At 36.9% G+C, this 21970-nt stretch overlaps 1 protein-coding gene and 1 pseudogene across 5 annotated transcripts in view; one reads left to right on the top strand and one right to left on the bottom strand.

The window, feature by feature from the left end:
• The window catches only part of NEK7 (NIMA related kinase 7), a 183499-nt gene that overhangs the window by 57648 nt on the left and 103881 nt on the right, over positions 1 to 21970 (top strand). The gene's annotated exons all lie outside the window — the stretch shown is intronic.
• On the bottom strand, positions 16136 to 19705 carry LOC101350047 (T-complex protein 1 subunit beta pseudogene; annotated as a pseudogene).

Genomic DNA, 21970 nt, shown 5'->3' with positions numbered 1-21970 from the left:
CCCTTTTTAAAATGAAATCTTTTTATTTTTAATGATGCTTTTGATATGATAATCTACTTTGTCTAATATAAATGTAGTTATACCAGCCACCTTTTAGCTAATGTTCACATAGTGTATCTTTTTCACCCTTAAAAAGAATCTTTTTGTGTCTATATATATGACATGTCTTACCAGCACTACAAAAATTTTAAAACTCTAGTCTTATAATTTTTTTAATAATTGGAACTTTTAGCTCATTTACATTTAATGTAAAATTGCTGATATATTTTAATCAAACCTATCATCTTATTATTTGTTCTCTACTCTTCCAACTGTTCTTTGTTCCTGTTGTGTCTCTTTCTTGCCTTTCTTTTTAAAATCAATTTTTTTATTGTTGTTATTATTATTCCACTCCCTGCTCCATTGTTGTTAGGTGTCCTCAAGTTGGCTCCAACTCATAGCGACCTTATGTATAACAGAATGAAACGTTGCCTGGTCCTGTGCCATACTCACAATTGTTGCTCTGTTTGAGCCTATTGTTGCAGTCACTGTATCAGTCCATCTCACTGAGCATCTGCCTCTTTTTTGCTGACCCTCTGCTTTATCAAGCATGATGTCTTTCTCCAGTGAATGGTCCCTCCTGATACCATGTCTAAAATAAATGAGACTAAATGTCATCATCCTCGCTTCTAAGGGGATGCATTCTGGCTGTACTTCCTCCAAAACAGATTTGTTTGCTTTTCTGGTAGTCCATGGCATATTTAATTTTCTTTGCCAACACCACAATTTGAATGTGTCAGTTTTTCTTTGGTCTTCCGTTTTCATTTTCTAGCTTTCACATGCATATGGGGCAATTGAAAATACTATGGCTTGAGTCAAGCTCACCATAGTCTTCAAAGTAACATCTTTGCTTTTTAACACTAAAGCGATCTTTTACAGCGGATACGCCCAGTGAAATACATCATTTGATTTCTTGACTGCTGCTTCCATGGGCGTTGATTGTGGATCTAAGTAAAATGAAATCCTTGACAACTTTAATTTCTTCCTCATTTATCATGTTATTGTTTATTGGTCCAGTTGTAAGGATTACCTTGCTAGTTGTATATTCTTTCACTGTTCTATTAGTGAACACCCTAGAGATTTCAGTATACATCTTTGACCTGCTAGAGCCAATACGAAATTAAAACTTTTAGCATGGGCAGTAATTTGTTTCTTTTTATAGATGCCAGTGTTCTGATGAAATTCTCCTCATTTTCAACTGATTCATAGAAGATTTTAATCATGATAACTCTCAAGTTTATTTCTGATAATTCTAATATTTGATTCACTTATAAGACTATTTCTGTTGTCTCCCCCTTTTTTAGGTTATTTGTCTGATTTCTTGGCAAGCCTGGCAATTTTTTACTGCATTCTAAATATTGTATATGAAAACTTGTTGAGGTTCTGAACCATCTCCAGAGATAATTTTTTTTCTGGTGGGTGTATCACCTTCCACCTTGATCAAGTGGAGACTGACCTGTATCTGGCTTGCCTTTACTGCTAGGATGTTCATCTTCAGGGGTCTTGACTGAATGCCTAGGATTGGACCTTAGCTCCTTGGTTATTCCTAGATTCCGGTTCTGTTTCCCCAGCATCATGAAGCTGCCAGAATCTCTTTGCTCTTTATCTTTTTAGCAGCTGCTTTCTCTTTGGTTTATTGGATTATTTGAGACACTACACCTAATGAGTGCCTTTCCTTTGTTTTATACTTTTACATGTTGAATTGCTGAAGTGCATAGAATTTACGCAGTTACTCAGAGATTCTTATAGTATATCATGAACATTTTTATTTTATATATTTTCATAAATTTGTGGCCTTTTTAGTGGGAGATGGTTTGTATATGTATGTGTGTGTGTGTGTTGATGGTCAGGAGAAGATAACAGAATTAGCAAGTTATACCAGAATTTATTTTATAGTTTATATCTAAATGTATAGTTAGAATAACGATAAAGTGTTTCAGTCTTATTTGAGTGTATTTTGGACAGGTCTGTATTCTGTTCCATCTCATGTACTCATTTTATGAATTTCATTTTGAAAACCAGGAGTATATAGAAATGGGAAAGCTTCAAGTAGAGAAGGGTTTCAGGTGAAAAGCGCCAATAAAATATTTCTCAGGTTCCACATTTTCACTGGGCAAAATTGTGACGAATACTACTTCAGATCAAAAGCCGACAAACTATAGCCTGTGGGCCAAATGTGGTCTGTTGCCTGGTTTTGTGAATAAAGTTTTATTGGAACACAGCCATTCCTATTTGTTTCTGTATTGTCTGTGGCTGCTTCACCATTACAGTGTTGAGTAGTTGCAAGAGACTGTATGGCCTGTGAAGCCCAAGATATTTACTGTCTAGCTCTTCACAGAAAAAGTTTGACAGCTCTTTCTTTAGATCATCAAACTAAAGTGATTCTGTTCTTTTTATAGAATTGATCATTGCTATTCTAAGGAATTAGCTGCAGCTTAAAAAGTGTATCTTCTCTCTTTCTGTCCTTACTTGATTTTTAAAGTTGCTTTTCTGCCCCTCTCCCCCCACCCACCCCTGCCATTTTCTTCTCTCTCAGAACCTCACCAGAGAGAATATAGAGGAGCTCAGGGTTTCTCCACCAGAGAAGTCTAAGTGTTGAGGAAGCAGTGCAGGGGAGGAGGTGTGTGTTCCAACACAGTGACCATAAACAAGAAACACTTGGAGGTCATATTCAAGCTTTATTTAAAAATACAGCATATATTGAGATTGGTTTGAGACATGAACCCTGGTTCAGAGCCATCAGGAACAGGGAGTTCTTTGTTCAGCAAAGGCTTTTAGTAAACTCTGTGGTAATCACAAAGAGCACTGTAGTTTGGATTTAGCACTAAGCTTAAGTTTCATGTCTGAGGACAAGTCTTTACAATCATTCATCTCAGGACATCTAGTCTGCTGACTCTTTTTGGCTCTACTAAAAAGTCAGAGGTACTTCAGCCACATCTATTTCCAAACCAGAAATAACTCAGATGCCGCTTCAGCAGCACTAGAGTTCCACATTAGTTACACTGGCTTAGGATTTAAGTGTTCACAGGCATCAGTCATCATATTCAAGTTTTAGTGCTGTTGTAGGTGTTGTTGGAAATATGAGAAAAACGTGACCCAGTCTTGGTTCACAAGAAAGGCTGGAGAGGGCCAATTGGTGTTGTTTCTCATTGCTTTAGCAATTCCCTGACAGTCATTGAGTCACTTGCCTGAAATTCACAGTGTGGAGACTCATTACTCTGATGTTATTATTTTTGGGTTGGAAGCTGATGACTGTAGCACCTGTGAGGTGCTGTGCATGCAGCCCCACAGGAAGGTGGTGTCCAGCTTCTGTGTTCTTCCTTCCTGTTCCACTGCATAGAGTTACCAGAAGTCCTGGCAATGGCTGAGCTGGTGCTGCTGCCTCCTCCGTCTCCAAAATGACTCTTGGGTCCAGATGGGAAGGTTCAAGAAAAAACAGAAACAAAAATGTGTTGAGAAGAAGCCGTTCCACCACTTCGTTTTTTTTTAAGGCCGAGATTGACAAATTTGGATTACCAGTGTTTTTAAAATGAAAGAAAATATATGAAGTTTTCATAAATGCTCACATAGCATTTTTAACCTTTCCTCCCTACTGCCAATAAATTAGAAAGTTTGTTAATGTTCATGTTCAGAATGTATTTAAATAAAATTGAAGATGATTGAAATAGATGATATGTCACATCTCTTCAGATTCTGAAATGCTATGATTCGATTTGGAATATCTGATTATTACAATTAATGTTTACTTAGGGCTACATCTTTCAAACGCAGTAGCTGAGTTGGTTACACTTGAAGATTTTTGCTTTTTTTTGGAAAAAATGTTTCATATGATGATGAGGAGAATGAAAACTTCTCTTTTAGGAGAACAAGTGGACTTTGAATGAAGTTCTCACTTATATGGACTGGCTTTTAATTACACCCCCAGGAATAGGCTTTATGCTCACTGCTTAGAGGGGTTTTTTTTTTACCTGGAAAAGTTTGAGAAACAGTGCATTGAGACAAACATTTAAATGCTGTGTTACTTTAATGTCCAGGAGAAACCTATCTGTGCGGGCATTTCTGTCTCTACCAAAGAGGGAAAGATGATTCCATTGTTAACTCAGTCAGTCTTACTGATTTGGAGGATAAAACCCCCGTTCACAGAGTGAGGTTTGTGAAGCGTAAGTAGCATCATGTATCTGAACCCATTGCTGTCGAGTCGTTTCTGACTCATAGTGACCCTATAGGACAGGGTAGAACTACCCCATATGGGTAGTAGGAGTACTTGGTGGATTTGAACTGCCGACCTTTTGGTTAGCAGCCAAGCTTTTAAACCACTACACCACCAGAGTTTCCCATGCATCTGAAATCACTTCCTAATCACTAAAAAGCTATGAAAGGAGCAGTAGTGGCAGAAGTAGTTGAAATAATAGAAGAATGAAGCCCCCCACAGCAGGAACTGCTAATAATGAGAGCTCAGAAAGAGAAGCATTAGGTTGACCTGTGGATTAAAAAGTGACAGAAATTGAATTCATTAAGCCAAATGAATTTGGTTTTCCTCCCTTCCTTCCTCCCATTTTTCATTTCTCTTTTTTTTTTTTTTTTTTAAATCATAGATCATTTTTAGGGTAGTACTAGTCTTTGTATTTTGATGGTACTATGGAGAGCTCTAAAGACAGATCATGTCATAACGTTTATTTTTTTGCTTTGCTGTAATGTTTGTATTTGTCTCCTAAACTGGTAAATATTAACATACTTGATCAGTAGTGTTGTTGTTACTTGTTGATTCAGCTCCAACTCAAGGCGAACCCATGTACAATAGAACGAAACATTCCCTGGTCCTTCGCCATCTTCACAATCGCTAGTATGCTTGAGGTCATTGTTGCAGCCACTGTGTATTTTGAGTGGCTTCTAACAGAGGGGACTCATCTTCCAGGACTATATTGGACAATATTCTGTTGTGATCCATTGGGTTTTCATTGGCTAGTTTTTGGAAGCAGATCGCCAGGCTGTTCTTCCTAGTCTTAGCCTGGAAGCTCTGCTGAAATCTGTCCACCATGGGTGACTGCTGATATTTGAAACACCGGTGGTATAGCTTCCAGCATCATAGCAATATGCAAGTCACCACAGTACAACAGACTGACAGATGGGTGGTGGGATCAGTAGCTTAGACCTATATGTTTGTTACTTTAAAAATGAAATTCAGATATTACACTTACACATATTGTCTGAAATAACTATTTAAAGTGTTGCAGTTTGGGGAGTAAACCAGATTACACATGGTTTTGAAACTAATGGGTGAGTTGATCTGTTTTAAAAAAGGAGGAGAGAAGCATTTAGAAGAGACTTCTTTGTGGGTCTGAGAGAGATGTTTGTGATCCCTTCCAATTTTCCTTTTCCTTTAAATGTAGTAACAGATAATAATAGCAATATTAACAACAACAAAAATCTACCAGGATGGTTCAGGGATTCTCCTCCTGCCCCTCCTCCTCCCCGTCTTCCCACTTAGTCACCAAAGGTCATGACTAAAAAGCCCAGTGCTCATTTTTGTTTGGATCCAATTTAGATGCAGAAAGGGGCTGAGCATGAGCTGCTTTTTCATGTTCTTTACCTGAGTTTAAAACAGCTTTATGAATGGGGCCAAATACAAGTGGCAGTTTTGGCAGCATTGTCAAAGTGCTCATCACTCTCAGCTGCAGTGCTACACCTGGACGGAAGGAGCTAAATTGAAAGTAGACTGATTCCACTACCTGTTAAATCCAAATGCAGTATGGTTCTCAAACCTAGCTGTCTGTCATAATTATTTGTATACCTTTTTATTGATTTCTTTTTTAATTGAGAAATGTAGGTCCCACTCCAGACCTACCCCATCAGAATCAAAGGTGGGAGTCAGGGTGGCCCAAGCAGCTATATTTTTAAAAAAAAATGTTACACAGGTGATCCTGCTAACCACCCAGGGCTGAGAATTACTAACTCATAGTATGCACTCAGGATTAACTTTGGTCAAAATGATATAGTATGGAAAACTCTTATTTAGGCTTTAAATAACTATATTTGCTATGAGAGAACCAGATTAATGTGTAATTGAGAAGTGAACCAAAGGTAATTTACTCATGAAATCACACTTCAGAATTTTTTTGGTGTGCTCTTTTATATATCCTTAGGGCCGGTGTTAGACTTGAGTTCATCCTTTCACCTTAATAATGGTGTATGGTATCTTTTTCTTATTAAGTTCACTAAACTAGAGAAAATAAGAGCAAAGAAAAATAAGCAAAAAGGCAGCTTTCCTTAGCTTTTTTTCCTTAGAGAAATTTTTAAACATGTGGGATAGGAACCTTAGGGGGCAGTGAGTTTATGCTAATGAGGGAAGAACTGCTCAGAAAAGGAGGATGAGAATGGTTGCACGATTCAAAGAATGTAATCAGTGTCACTGAATTGTACATGTAGAAACTGTTCAATTGGTGTATGTTTTGCTGTGTATATTCTCAACAACAACAAAATTTAAAAAAAGAGGAAAAACAAAAAAAATATGGAATATGAAACAAATTTCTAGGAAGAAGAAAGAGGTACTCTCTTCCATATTATGTTATAATGTATATTTTTAAAGACATCTACTTTTCGGCATTTTCAAGTTATAGTAACATGACTCTTTACATGGCTTTTGCTGTTTAAACTAAGCAAAAAAAGTTATTTTAATCTCATAATAAATTTATTTAAATAGTAAAGCAGAATCAAAATATTAGGTAACAGAATTTGTATTAACTAAATTTATTAAGGTAGTGAGATACAGTAATACCTACAACAATGATTTCAGTAGAAGTTAGTGGATATGGGAAGTGATAGTTGGCTGATAGGCTCTCATTTAGTTTTTGGGTCTGTCATCCCTTGATTAAGGATTCTGTTTCATGTGCTACAAACCTTTGTATTTAAGACTCTTAACATAGCAATGTATATTAGTAAAGAAGATAAAATTGAACCAGCAGATGTGAGCAAGAACCATAATAAAAACATTAGTCTTGATTATCTCAACCTTTATTTTTTTACTTTTCAGTGATGCTTCAGCTTAAAACAACTTTAAAATATGATTTCACTGGACACTTACCTACATTCCGGTGTAGAATTCTTCTTTCCCAGCATGTTACTCTAATGGCAAATGATCAAATGTTTGAGAGAACATGTCTGAAGCATAGCAACAGCTCTAAAAAGATTTAGTTCAAAGAATAAGATGTTTGCTAAGTGTTGTAAAAAAAATAAAAACTCACATAAAGTATCACATATCAAAAAAGCTTATATTTAACAGTTTGATTTCTCTGATTATCTGTTTCTGTTTTTTTTTTTCAGTATCCCATTCTTATTGATCAGTTAATAACCATATATGTATTTTATAGGACTTCATAAGCAACTGTTCTTATAAAGGGCTTAATTTTCCAATGAAAATATGACATTTACATGCTTTCAATGCAATTAACTATTTTATTTAATAATCTATTCTTATTCACTGAATAGTCAGGAGAAAGTAATGCCTACTTTTCCATTAAATTGAAAAGTTCATTACATTTTTCAACTCACTATTATTTTTATTAGAAATCATATCTCTTTTTTTCCTATTTTCTCACTTGATAAATTGACTAAAATACAAATTCAGTATGCTAATAAAATATCCAGTCTTTTGTGATGATCTTATGAGTAGTAAACAAAAAATAATGGGTAAGGAGAACATGGCTGAGAGCACAGGCAAGGTGTGTGGTGATGTAGGATGATCCGAAGTGCTTTCTTTATTTTGTATTTCTTGTCATACAAAATAAAGACCTTCTGTTTTATATGCACCATTAACTTATTAACTTATTAAACTACTCAGCAATCCCAGGGTTGTATCCTTTCACTATAGCTATTCAGTCTATATGCTGAGCAAAAAATCTGAGCAGCTGGACTATATGGAGGGAAGCTCATTAACAGCTTGCAGTATGCAGATGACACAACCTTGCTTGCTGAAAGTGAAGAGGACGTGAAGCACTTACTGATGAAGATCAAACACTATAGCCTTCAGTATGGATTAAATCTTCACATAAAGAAAACAAAAATTCTTACAACTGGACCAGTGAGCAGCATCATGATAAACAGAGAAAATATTGAAGTTATTAAGGATTTCATTTTGCTTGGATCCACAATCAGCGCCCATGGAAGCAGCAGTCAAGAAGTCAAATGACATATTGCATTGGGCAGATCTGCTGCAAAAGACCTCTTTAAAGTGTTAAAAAGCGAAGATGTCACCTTGAAGAATAAGGTACACCTGACCCAAGGCATGGTATTTTCAATTGCCTCATATGCATGTGAAAGCTGGACAGTGAATAAGGAAGACCAAAGAAGAATTGATGCTTTTGAATTTTGATGTTGGGGAAGAATATTGAAGATACCATTGACTGCCAAAAAATGAAAAAATCTGTGTTGGAAGAAGTGCAGCCAGAATGCTCCTTAGAAGCAAGGATAGTGAGACTTCATCTTGCTTACTTTGGTCATGTTGTCAGGAAGGCCCAGTCCCTGGAGAAGAACATCATGCTTGTTGAAGTAGAGGGTCAGCAAAAAAGAGAAAGACCCTCAACGAGATAGATTGTTACAGTGGCTGCAACAATGGGCTGAAACATAGCAACAATTGTGAGGATGGAACAGGACTGGGCAGTGTTTCTTTCTGTTGTGCATGGGGTTGCTGTGAGTCGGAACCTACTTGAGGGCACCTAACAACAACATATTTTGGAACTTTAAAAATTCATAATAGTATCATTAAGAAAACATTTATTTGGTGTGTGTTTGTCATGTGGGGATACTGTGATGTATGAAACAGACAATATTTTACCTTTACAGAGCTTATATTTTGGCAAGGTAGATAGCTTAAACAAATAACTATACAGTTAACTATTTGTAATTTTGATAATGGGAAGAATGTGTCTTATGAGTACACAGCATGGAAATTTTTCTCTTGAGTCTTGCTTTTTCACATCACATTGTATTTTGCATATTTTTAAGTATCATTAAACATTTTAATAAACCTTTTGTCACTCTAAAGTTCCATTTATGTACTTGTAGTTTATTTAGCCATTTTCATATTGTTGGACCTTTGCATTGTTTCCAGTTTTTCTTTATGATAAATGCTTTTGTAATATACATTCTTACACGTAATCCAAAATTCAGTTACTGGTTTATTTCTTTAGAATGAGTTGTGGGATTAAAAGTACTGAATAAAAATGATATTGTCATAATTGCTTTCTAGAAAGTTCATTACACTCTTGTGAGCATTATATGTAATTTTTAAAAAAATTGTATCATTTTGATAGACCAGCAATTCTGTGATATTTCCTTGTTGCTTAAACTTGCGTTTCTTTATTGGTAATATTCAGTGTATTTTATGTTTATTCATAGTATGCAATTCTTCTTTGTGTTGTGGGTAGGCTTTTAATAAAATTAAGGCAGAGCATTCCACTTTATGAAGAAAACTGTGGGGTTAGAATTAAACTAGAATTAGATTTTCTGCTACTTCTCTTCCAGTGCTATGATTTGATTTCATTTTATGCTTGGATTGCCGTTTTTAACTTGTTCTTTTTTTGAGAATACTTAAAAAATGTTTTTGCAAAGAATAGTAGGAAACAGCTTTTGGAGTCTTTAATAATACAGAACAGAGTGTATTAGATAAGGAACAATATAGTTGATCATTGTTATGAAAGAATAAAATATGAAAATCCCGTACCCTATCAAATGGTTCCACATGTGGCCTGTGGGAACCCATTCAAGCTGTCTCTGTATCTTTTAGACATGTTCACATCATTCTTTGAGCATTTCCTTGTTTTCTGGCACAACAGGATGTTTCAGGATCATCTAGTACTTTCCCAGCCCCAGCCCTGGAATCTATTTCTCCAAGGAGCCCTGGTTTATTTAAGTGGAGAATGGTATTTAGAAACCAAGATCTGGGTGCTAGGTTAATGTAATGTTTTTAAAATAGAGCATAAGTTCCTCAGGAAAGATAATCATATATATGTATTAGTTTTTCTTGTTTTACACTTCTGTTCTTCTGCAAGGAATATAACAATACAGCATATAAAAATGGTAGAATGAGCTGTGTTAGTAGTAGTTATAGACTTACTGAGTTATAAAGTCTGAGTGTCAAGTTTTTAAAAGCAAGCTTTTTTTAAGTTACTATTTTATTACTATGCTTATAACATTTTTTAGAAATCTTTATACTTTTTTAGTATTTTATTGCGAGGTTTAGTACAAAGCCAAGATTATTTGTTGTATTCTAGGACTGGTAAAATGTTGGTTAAGCTGTTTGTTTGTTTTTTTTAAACCTGTCATTTCTTGGGGGTGATATCACTTACATATATTGGAAGAAAGCGTTGGGATCAGAATGAATTTGACTGGGAGATTCTAGGACCTTGGGACCAGACAGATTCTTCAAGGCAGAAAAAAATCATTCTTTGGCTATATAAAGGTGTTCAGATAGATTATCAGTCCTAGAAAGTGAATAACTCACCAGATAGATTGTGAATCTGGCAATGAGTCCCTGTGACTGAGCCATTAAAAAAAGAATTTGGGGCATAACTGGATGCAGAAAAGCAGTAGAGAACAAGGTAGCACTGTGATTCTACAGGAGCTATTTTACGAGCCGTAGAGGCAAGGTAAGGGCTAAAGCACAACTGAAGTAGGCAGTGGACCTTAAACAGGGGCCAAGGGGAGAGGCTTCATCATAAAGGTTATGAGAGCCAATGTGATTATGAGGTATGAACAGTGCTAGAGTGGAACCAGTAATTTGGATGGACTATGCTAGGCTGTTGTATATGTTCAGAGTATGTGTGTGGGTATGTGGAATATGTATAAATTATTCAGAATGCCAAAAGTTGAAGTATACTAAAAAACTAGTTGCCATTGAGTCGGCTCTGACTCATGGTGACCCTATATGTGTCAGATTAGAATTGTGTTCCATAGGGTTTTCAGTGGCTGATTTTTCATGAGTAGATCTCCAGGTCTTTCTTATGAGGTGCCTCTGGGTGAACTCGAACCTCCAATCTTTCGGTTAGCAGCCAAGTACATTAATTGTTTGCAGCGCCTAGGGACTCCTGAAGTAAACTAGCCCACGCTGACTCAATGTTTTCCTTGAGGTTTAGAGCCTGTTGCTGAGTTGAACCTATAGTTGTGGTTTTAGTAATGATGACTGTTGAGTGTGATGTTCTAGAAACTTATCATTCTCTTCAAAGATCTGATAATTATCTCAGTAGCTCTTAAGAATTTACTCATAATGACACAGAAATGTAGGAGTGAGCTATTGACTCTAAGCACTTCTTAATTTTCCTTGAGTTACGTGCTGTGTACATATCACTTGCTTGCTTATTATGGGACATACTGGCCGACTCAGTCAGTCAAATGGAGACAGGAGGGTGAGGTCAGGAATTTTCCTGCTGAGTGGTGACTTTGGGGCCAAGAAAAATATTTAGTTCTATATTTGAATATTCAGACTCTGCCAAGTATCAGTCACCCTAGAATTTCCATGGTGCCCTTTCAGTTTTTAGGTGTCACATATACATATAGTTAAGTCAGTGACTTTAGACGGTAGGAGTGTTGCTTTCTAAATTCTGTTAATTCCTCTTTCTGTATTGTTATTTTTAAGTTATAGCTGTTTTGGTCAGTGAAATTCTCTCATAGAATATTTAAATGTTACGTATAACTAGAAGGAATACCGAAGATTGTATGAATAAACTTGAAGGTTGAAGGGAACTTCATTTCAAGGAAAGCAAACTATTAAATAAGTTCTGGGCTAGTTTATTTCAATTCTTTAAAATTCTGAATTATTTAAAAAAAAAAAAAACTCCTGAAACTGTTTACCATCAAGATTGGTACGTACAGTCAGTTGCAGAGAAACTGTGATAGCATCATGAGATTTTCAAAATGTATGTTTGCAAACAGAAGGAAAAAGTATTTTTGAATAGAATGTACACACAACCTTTGCTGAATAAAGAAGTTTTGCATTAATCTTTAAATAGGATGTTGAATTTGAGATTATACGATTGCTTTTATGTTTTTCTTGTTAATTTTTTGTTGTAGAATGAAGGAAATATTTTTCTTTAGCCAAACATTCTTTAATGTTGACTTTAATTTTAAAACTTTTTTTTTCCATCTGAAGGCTAATTACAGTGGTCTTGTTGACAAAAATAATGATCACCAGTAAAATGCACGAAATTATATTGTTCCAAAAAATTGTTTTTTAAGTTTTATTGTGTTTTAGGTGAAAGTTTACAGCACAAATTAGTTTCTCGTTCAAAAATTTATACACAGATTGTTTTTTGACATTGGTTGCAATCCCCACAATGTGTCAGCACTCTCCCCCTTTCCCTTTATGCCCTGGGTTCCCTGTGTCCATTCCTGCTTTTCCTGTTCCTTCCTGCTTCACTGTCTTTGCTTTTGGGCAGGTGTTGCCCATATGGTCTCCTATATTTGAACTAAGAAGCACGTTCCTCACATGTGTTATTGTTTGTTTTATAGTCCTGTCTAATCTTTGGCTGAAAAGTGGACTTCAGGAGTGGCTTTCGTTCTGAGTTAGCAGGGTGTCCAGGAGCCATAGTCTTGGGGATTCTTCCAGTCTCTGTTAGACCAGTAAGTCTGGTCTTTTTTTGTGAATTTGAATTTTGTTCTACATTTTTCTCCTGCTCTGTCTGAGACCCTCTATTGTGATCCCTATCAGAGCAGTTGGTGGTGGTAACCGAGCACCGTCTAGTTCTTCTGGGCTCAGGCTGGTGGAGGCTGTGGCTTATGTGGTCCTTTAGTCCTTTAGACTAATATTTTCTTTGTGTCTTTGGTTTTCTTCATTCTCCTTTGCTCCAAACAGGATGGGACCAATACATGTATCTTACTTAGATGGCTGCTCACCAGCTTTTCAGACCCCAGATGCTACTCACCAAAGAAGGATTTAGAACATTTCCTTTATGAACTGTGTTATGCCACTTGACTTAGGTGTCCCTGTAGCCTGTGCTCCTAAGTCTTCATCCCCAGTAACTCGGTCCCTCAAGGTATTTGGATGTGTCTAGGAAGCTTCTATGACTTTACCTTGGTCAAGTTGTGAGACTTCCTCAATATGGTGTGTTGTGTTTCCCTTCACCAAAGTTAACACTTGTCTACTATCTAGTTAGTGATTTCCCCTCCCCACCCCTCCCCTCCCTCATAACCATCAAAGATTTTTTTTTTCTGTGTGTAAACCTTTTCTTGTATTTTTACAATAGTGGTCTCATACGATATTTGTCCTTTTGTGATTGACTTGTTTCACTCAGCATAATGCCTTCCAGATTCATCCATGTTGTAAAAAGTTTCGCAGATTCACCATTGTTCTTTATTGTTGCATGGTATTCCATTGTGTGTATTTACCATAATTTATTTATCCATTCATCTGTCGGTGGGCACTTAGGTTGTTTCCATCTTTTTTCTATTGTGAATAGTGCTGCAGTGAATATGGCTGCATATATGTCTATTCGTGTGACAGCTCTTATTTCTCTAGGTATATTTGTAGGAGTGAGATTGCTGAATTGTATGGTATTTCTATTTCTAGCTTTATGAGGAGGTGCCGTATTATTTTCCATAGTGGTTATACCATTTTATACCAATTTTACATTCCCACCAACAGTGCATAAGAGTTCCAATCTCCCCACAACCTCTCTAACATTTGTTATTTTCTGTTGTTTTGATTATTGCCAGTAATGTTGGGGTGAGATGGTATCTCATTGTAGTTTTGATTTGCATTTCTCTAATGGCTAATGAACACAAGCATTTCCTCACGTGTCTGTTAGCTGCCTGCATGTCTTCTTTGGTGACGTGTCTGTTCATATCCTTTGCCTATTTTTAATTGGATTAGTTGTTTTTCTGTTATTGAAGTGTAGAAGTATTCTGTAGATTTTAGGGTCTAAATTAGACCGTTTTCGGATATGTCATAGCCAAAATTTTTTTTCCAGTCTGTAGATTCTCTTTTTACTCTTTTGGTGAAGTCTTTTGATGAGCATATGTGTTTAATTTTCAGGAGCTCCCTGTTATCTAGTTTCTCTTCTAGTGTTTGTGCATTGTTAGTTATGGTTTGTATTTAATTTATGCCATGTGTTAGGGCCCCTAGCATTGTCCTTATTTTTTCTTCCATGATCTTTATCATTTTAGCTCTTATATTTAGGTCTTTGATCCATTTTGAGTACTTTTTGTGTATGGTGTGAGGTATGGGTCCTGTTTCATTTTTTACAGATGGATATCCAGTTATGCCAGCACCATTTGTTAAAGAGACAGTCTTTACCCCCATTTAATGGACTTTGGTTCTTTGTCAAAGATCAGCTGACCATAGGCGTATGGCTTTATGTCTGGGTTCTCAACTCTGTTCCATTGGTCTGTATGTCTGTTGTACCAGTACTAGGCTGTATTGACTTCTGTAGCTGTGTAGTGGGCTCTGAGATTAGGTAGTGAGAGGCCTGTGTTTTTCTTCAGTAATGCTTTGCTTATCCAGGGCCTCTTCCCTTTTCATTTAAAGTTGGTGACAAGTTTTCCAAAATTTATATATTTTTTAATATTTTTAAGCTTCACCTTTTTCTTACTACATAAATTTTATTACTATAACTGACTGAGAACTAGGTTAATGCTTGTGTTCATTGGTTTTATTTTAGGTCATTTTCTGCAAAAAGAATGCTAAATTTTTAAAGTTGAGATTTATTGAGGATGTCTGTAGATCTAGAATAAAGCAACTCATTTTGATTAAGATTTTGGTTAAGGTGAATACACTACCTGTGGTTGTTCAATTCAAATAATATTCAGGAAAGAGTATATGCTTAGCATGATTTAACTTGCTGATAGTTATGTTAACTTTAGAACTGTTACAAATTTATTAAAATATGGGAACTAGGAAAGTCATTAATATTATTTTCATTTTTAGAGGATAGTGGTATAGTGTTATTTCAGTGTTCAAATTAAGGTGGTTTTCTAATACAGTGTCAGTGAGGACTATATTATTATTTATAATATATTCAGTATACAATACTTTAATAATTTCCCTGCCAGGGTCATATGATTTATGGAAATTCAATCCACTGTCAGACCTGATTTCTTAAAACCAAATGGTTTCATCTTGATTTAACTTTTATATCAGAAATTCAGTTTCCTAATTTTGTATTTTTATATTCTGTAAAATAATGTGGTACACAAAAGAATAGGGAAATTATTTTACCTTAATATGCACTGAATTTGGGAATATGTGTGAAAATATTTGTAGAATTTGAAAGATTTGGGGGAGTGTAATGTGCTTAAAAAAGAACTGTTTTCAAACACTTTAAAAGCTTTAGCTGACTAAAAAGTAATTGGTATGAGAATTATAAGACAGTGTATTGACCTCTACTTCTCCAAAGGTTCTACATGGCAAATTTTAGCCATAGTAAAACACACACACATATTTGTTGTTGTTAGGTGCCATCGATTCAGTTCCAACTCAATAGCGACCATACGTATAACAGAACAAAACGCTGCCCGGTCTGCGCCATCCTTACAATCGTTATGTTTGAGCCCATTGTTGCAGCCACTCTGTCAGTCTGTCTTGTTGAGGTTCTTCCTCTTTTTCATTAACCCTTTACTTTACCAAGCATGATATCCTTTTCCAGTGACTGGTCCCTCCTGGTAAAATGTCCAAAGTATGTGAGATGAAGTCTCACCATCCTCGCTTCTAAGCAGCATTCTGGCTGTACTTCTTCCAAGAAAGATTTATTTGTTCTTTTGGCAGTCCATGGTATATTCAACATTCTTCGCTAGCACCGTGATTCAAAGAGGTATCAATTCTTCTTTGGTCTTCCTTATTCATTGTCCAGCTTTCACCAACACTCACACACATATATAATTCAGAAATATGTAAGAAATAAACCCAGAAATATATATGTGTAAGAAATATATATATATATATAAAAGAAATGTATACATATATACCAAAACAAATCCAGTAGCTGTTGAGTCAGTTCTGTCCCATGAGAGCCCCAGATGTGTCAGAGTAGAACTGTGCTCCATAGGGTTTTCAATGGCTGATTTTTTCAGAAGTAGATCGCCAGGGCTTTCTTTTGAGGTGCCTCTGGGTGGACTCAAACCAGAAACCTTTCAGTTAGCAGCCAAGTGCGTTAATGATTTGCACCACCCAGGGACTCCTATGTATAAGGCAGTCCGTGAGTTACGAATGAGATCTGTTCCTGAATGTGTCTTTTAAGAATTTGTAGGTAAGCCAGAACAGGTGTATATAGTTCTTATTTAGCCTTATTTTAGTACAAGAAAAGCATTGAAACCTTTTCAATGATTTAAAAGCTGCACTTCCAGCAAGTGAAGGTGGTTGTGATAAAGAATTTGTTGCCAGTAGCAGTTGGTCCCTTAGTCCTTCATAGTGAGGGCAAATTTATATGACAGAAGGGCAACTACAAATTGTTGGTAAGTCTGATGTTCCTAACTCAGGGACTGCCTGTATGTATAAAATTCAGACTTCACGTACATGGTCTGGTCTTTTCTCTTAATAACTCACAATTAGATTTTCCTCTGTCATTCCCCTCCTGTACTTCCCCTCTCTACCTCCCACCCTGTTTTGATTTCTCTTATATTACCTCGTTTATGTGGTGGTGCCGCCATACACCTCATCCCCCAAGCTAAAACCTTGGAATCATCCTCAATTCCTCCTTCCCATCTCTAACCATATCTTCATCAATTACAAGTCCTAAGGGTCTGCCTATAAACAAGTCTAAAATATGTCCTTTATTCTTCATTTCCATTAATTGTTCCTTTATTCAGCGGATGTTTATTGTGTGTCAGGCACTTTCTGGGGAATGCAATAGGGAGCAAAGGACAAAGTTCCTGCCACCCTGGTACTTACAGTATAGTGGAGGAGACAGACAATAAGCAAGTAAACAATAAACAAGATGTTGCAAATCGGTTTTTTAATCAATATTTTAATCATGATATAAGAAATGAACTTTTAAACCAACTAAATTGTATGGAAAATGAAATGGCAAATAAATTAGACCCACGTTAAAACAGAGGGTCAGCTAAATGTCCAAACTTAAGGATATAACAGCCAGAGATAAACTTTGATTCCACATTCTTCAAGAGTTTGAACTCTTCCATTTCAAACACAGCTTCGCTATGAACTGGCCCAGAACTCAACAGCATATGGGAATGCTTATTAACAGGGGTGGTTACCAGGGACATGTTTCCTTGGTGCTGCTTTGTTAATGTCCATACGTAAATTCACATCTGTTGCTTCAGCTGCATTCAGAAGAACTTGTTGTTTCTCTTGGATACTTTCTGTTATACCTCATATTGCCACGGTACCTTCCCTCATATCCAGTCCAGCCATTATATTGCCTTTGCTGTGGGTAGCTTGGAGCTGTGCCTCCAGAGCTGCACTGTCATAGGCTGCATTGTCAGCTATGATGGGTTGGCTTTAGCATAAGACTCCATTGCAACAGCTTCTTTGTCACGTGTTCTGTTGGCAAGGTGTGTAACAGCATGAGCCATCAGCATCTCAGAACAGCCTCCTCCATAAACTGTTCTAGAATTCTTCACAGTTTGGGCAAGAACACAGAGTATCACGTGGAGAACTTTCTGCTTCATTTAAGATTTGTTGAATGGCATCACGAAGAACAATGATGCAAGCCTCACCAAGGGCTACCCCAGAAGAGTGAATGAGTCTTCTCCAGTCATGACTTCCTCAAAAACGTTTACAATTTCCAATTCTGGGGAAAGCAGTTTCACCACCTGAGACAAGTGCTAGGCATTTCACACCTGCAAAATCTGCATGCTCAATAGCCATGGCGCCAGCAGCGCCAAAGAGCTGTTCAGTGTAATTATAAATTATCTGTTAAAGCAATGGATTCCATGCTTAAGATACATTAAACTTTCTCCTTCATTTTTTTCCTTTTCTACATGTTCTGTAGAATCATATCTTACCCTGGAACCAAATGTCTTTATTTTGTCCATATCCATTCCAGTTATTTGCAATAAGAATTTTAGCATTTTCAATTCGCTTTCGTTGATTTGCTCCATTGTTTTCTTTTTCTTTTTGTCTAACAGAAAGCCTTCATCTCAGTAGGAATCTGCCAGACTTCCTCCTAGCTTCTTGATGACATGAAGTGCCTCCAGATTACCAGAGCCTTTCAGTCTGACAACAGCTTCTGTAGCTAACTTTGTAAAGTGATCTTTGTGATGAATAAGAAGTTTTGAGGATAATGTTGTTCCCATAATTTTCTTTACATCTTAATGGAATTTAATTTCATCAGAACCATGATCAACTGCAGAATTCAGTAGAGCCTCTCTTGCTGCCTCTGTGGCTTCTTTCCAACTTCCAGTGATGGTCTGTGGATGAATCTTTTTTGCAATTAACATTTCTGCTTCCCTTAGTAATTCTGCTGCTAAAACAGTAACAGAAGTAGTGCCATCACCAGCTTCATCATCTTGAACCCTTGACATATCAACTAAAACTTCAGCTGCTGGGTTGTTAACAACGTTTTTTAGAATAGTTGCACCATCATTGGTTACCATAGGGAGGCATCTTGTCCGCTGCTTAAAAGCATCTTATCCATGGCCTTGGGTCCCAGAGTGCTCATTACCAAGTCTCCATTAGCAATGGCACCAATAAAAGAAGACAGACAAGCTGTCTCTACTCTCTCTTCATCAGGTCCAGCCTTGAAGATGTTAATAGGAGCAAGGGAAAGGGATGCCATGGTTCCAAGGAGTTTGGTGCACACACTGATCCCTCGCAGTTAGCCCCACTGACCAGGAGAGAAGAGTGCAAATTGTTTCAATTTCTCCGTAGAAAATACAGTCATGATGGGAAAGATAGAACTGGAGTGGGGAAGGGATACTGCTTTGAGGGGGTAGTTAAGGTAGGCCTGATTTTGAACCAGCCAATTAGAGATTCTAGGTAGCAAGGACAGCAGGTACAAAGGCCCTGATGGCAGAAAGGACTTAGTAGATTTTGACTCGAGGGCAATTAACAACAGATTTCAAGAACAGAGGAAATTCAGTGGAGGTGATCAGTGAGGGGAGATGTATGAGCCAATGTGGGAGAGGTTTGTAGCTGTTGTTAGATGCATGGAGTTGGCCCTTGACTCATGGTGACTCCATGCACAGTGAAGCAAAACTCTACTCAGTCCTGCTCCATCCGCATGATTGGATGTGGATCGGACTGTTGTGATCCATAGAGTTTTTGTTGGTTGCTTTTCAGTAGATTGCCAGGCCTTTCTTCCTAGTCTGTCTTAGTCTGGAAGCTCCGCTGAGACCTGTTGAGCATTGTAACAGCACACAAACCTCCACTGACGGATGACTGGTGGCTGCTGCACATGAGGTGTGTTGGCCGGGAATTGAACGCAGGTGACTCAGATGGAAGGCAAGAATTCTACCACTGACCTGAGAGGTAGACAAGAGATTATTTACAGGGCCTTGCAGTGTTTGGAATGGAGTTTGGATTTTATTCTAAGAGCAGTGAGAGTGGTGTGATTTGATTTATGTTTTTAAAATATTACAGTGAAGAGAATGATGGGAAAAGAGAGACTAATTAATAGGCTATTATAATAGTCCTAGGTATCATCTCATATGCATGTGAAAGTTGGACAATGAATAAGGAAGACCAAAGAAGATTTGAAGAATATTGAATATTGAATGTACCATGGACTGCCAGAAGAACGAACAAATCTGTCTTGGAAGAAGTACAGCCAGAATGCTGCTTAGAAGCGAGGATGGTGAGACTTCATCTCACGTACTTTGGACATATTATTAGGAGGGACCAGTCCCTGGAAAAGGGCATCATGCTTGGTAAAGTAAAGGGTCAGCAAGCGAAAAAGAGGAAGTCCTCAATGAGATGGACTGACACAGTGGCTGCAGCAATGGGCTGAAATATAGCAGTGATTGTGGGGATGGTGCAGGACTGGGCAGTGTTTCGTTTTGTTGTATGTAGGGTCACTATGAGTTGGAACTGACTTGATGGCACCTAGCAACAACAGGCAGAGACATAATGATAACTTGTCATAGGGTAGTATTAGTGGTGATGGAGAAACATGGACAAATTTGAGATAAATTTTGGGAATAGAACAAATGTCACTTACTGATGGATTGGACGTGATGAGCAGGGAGATAAAGAAAAGGGAAGAATAAAGGATGACTTTTAGGTTCTTGACTAGACCGACTCTTCTCAAAGTGTGATCTGCAGATTTCTGGGGATGACGGGAGTAGGAGCAGGTCCTTGCGACCTTTCATGTGGTCTTCCAGGCCAAAACTATTTTTATGATAATACTAAGAAATTATTTGCAAACTGCTGATGCCTTAGCATGAATCAAGGCGGTGACACCAAACTACTAATTGTTGTACTCTTTGTGTCACACGGTTGTAATAAAAAAATGCCAGTTTTGTTTAAAAATGTCCTTGAGGAAGCAGTAATAGGGTATTATTCTTATCAAATCTTGACCTCTGAGTACATGTCTTTTTAATCTGACGCGTGACAAAATGGCAACTATGCTGAAAGCGCTACTGCAGCAAATAACGGTCTCGAGGAAACCATTTGTGCAGTTGTTTGAATAGCGAATGGAATAGCGGTTGTTTTCATGGAATACCGTTTTTACTTGAAAGAACAGCTGACAGACAAATTATGGTTATTCTGACCACAGTTAAGGAAAATTAATGAAGTGCCTATCACTTTGAGGAAAACAATTGACATTATTCATTGCCAATCATAAAATCGGAGTTTTGAAGTGAAAATTAGAATTTTGAAAAACTCATCTCTATGACTATGACAGATTTTCATTATTTAAAGACTTTTCTAATGACATCAATGGTGATATTAATGAATGTGATTTTCTAATATTGTTTAATGAAATGATCAACATGGGGAAGATCTGCGTAACTAAGTGAACCAGAATTTTCCGGATGACCAAGTACCTGGTGTTAAAAATCATGAATGAGTACAAGATCTCTTCAAAGGGCAAAATAGACTATTGTTTTTAATGTAACAGAGTACAAAAGTTCATTGATGTGATTTGAGATTCCAGTTTGCAGCTAACTTTGAGACCCTACCACCTATCAAGTTTGGTATAGTATCAGAGAAGGATATCCACAGAAATATGAAAATGCTTTTAAAATACTCTTCTCTTTTCCAAGTATATATTTGTATAAGACCAGATTTTCTTCATTTACTTGAACCAAAATAACATATCTCAACATATTTAATGCAGAAACTGCTTTTATGAAGCCAGACATTAAAGAAATTTGCAAAATGTAAAACAGTGTCCCTTTTCTTACTAATTTTTTGGGAAAATGTAGTTATTTTTAATAAAAATATATTATATAAAAACATATAATGGGTTTATTGCTTTTTGTAAATGAATTAATATGTACTTAAAATTTTCTCAGTTTTAATTTCTAATATGGGAAATATTGATAGATAATGCATATAAACAAAAGATGTTTGGGCTCCTCAGATAAAGTGGTCTGGAGACCCAAAATAACTGTGGGGCTAGACTGAGTAGATGATGATACATGTAAAGAGATAATGAAGACTGAAGGAGGAGCAGGTTTTGTGGGAGGATGGGATATGGAATTTTCTGTTCATGTGGAGATGTCAGGTGGTTGGATGTAGGAGCATAACAGCTCAGAGCTCAGGGCAGATGCCTGGGGTGGAGACAGAGATTTTGGAGTAATCACTTAAGGATGGTACGTAAAGACATGGGGCCTGGTGGGATGACTTGAAGAAAGAATGTAGGTTAAAAAGAGAGAAGGGGGCAGGGAAGGGAAGGAGAAACAGCAAGAGATTGAAATTGAGATTCAAGTCTTGGAACACTCTAAACATATATAAGTTAGATAAAAAAGGGAACCCGAGAAAGAGTAGCTATAATGTAGGAGAAAAGCCAGGAGAATGTGGGATCACAGATAAATTTAGGAC

This window comes from Trichechus manatus, unplaced genomic scaffold, assembly GCF_000243295.1.
Source record: "Trichechus manatus latirostris isolate Lorelei unplaced genomic scaffold, TriManLat1.0 scaffold00035, whole genome shotgun sequence".
In the NCBI taxonomy this organism is placed as follows: Eukaryota; Metazoa; Chordata; class Mammalia; order Sirenia; family Trichechidae; genus Trichechus; species Trichechus manatus.
This window is presented reverse-complemented; position numbering and strand designations above follow the sequence as displayed.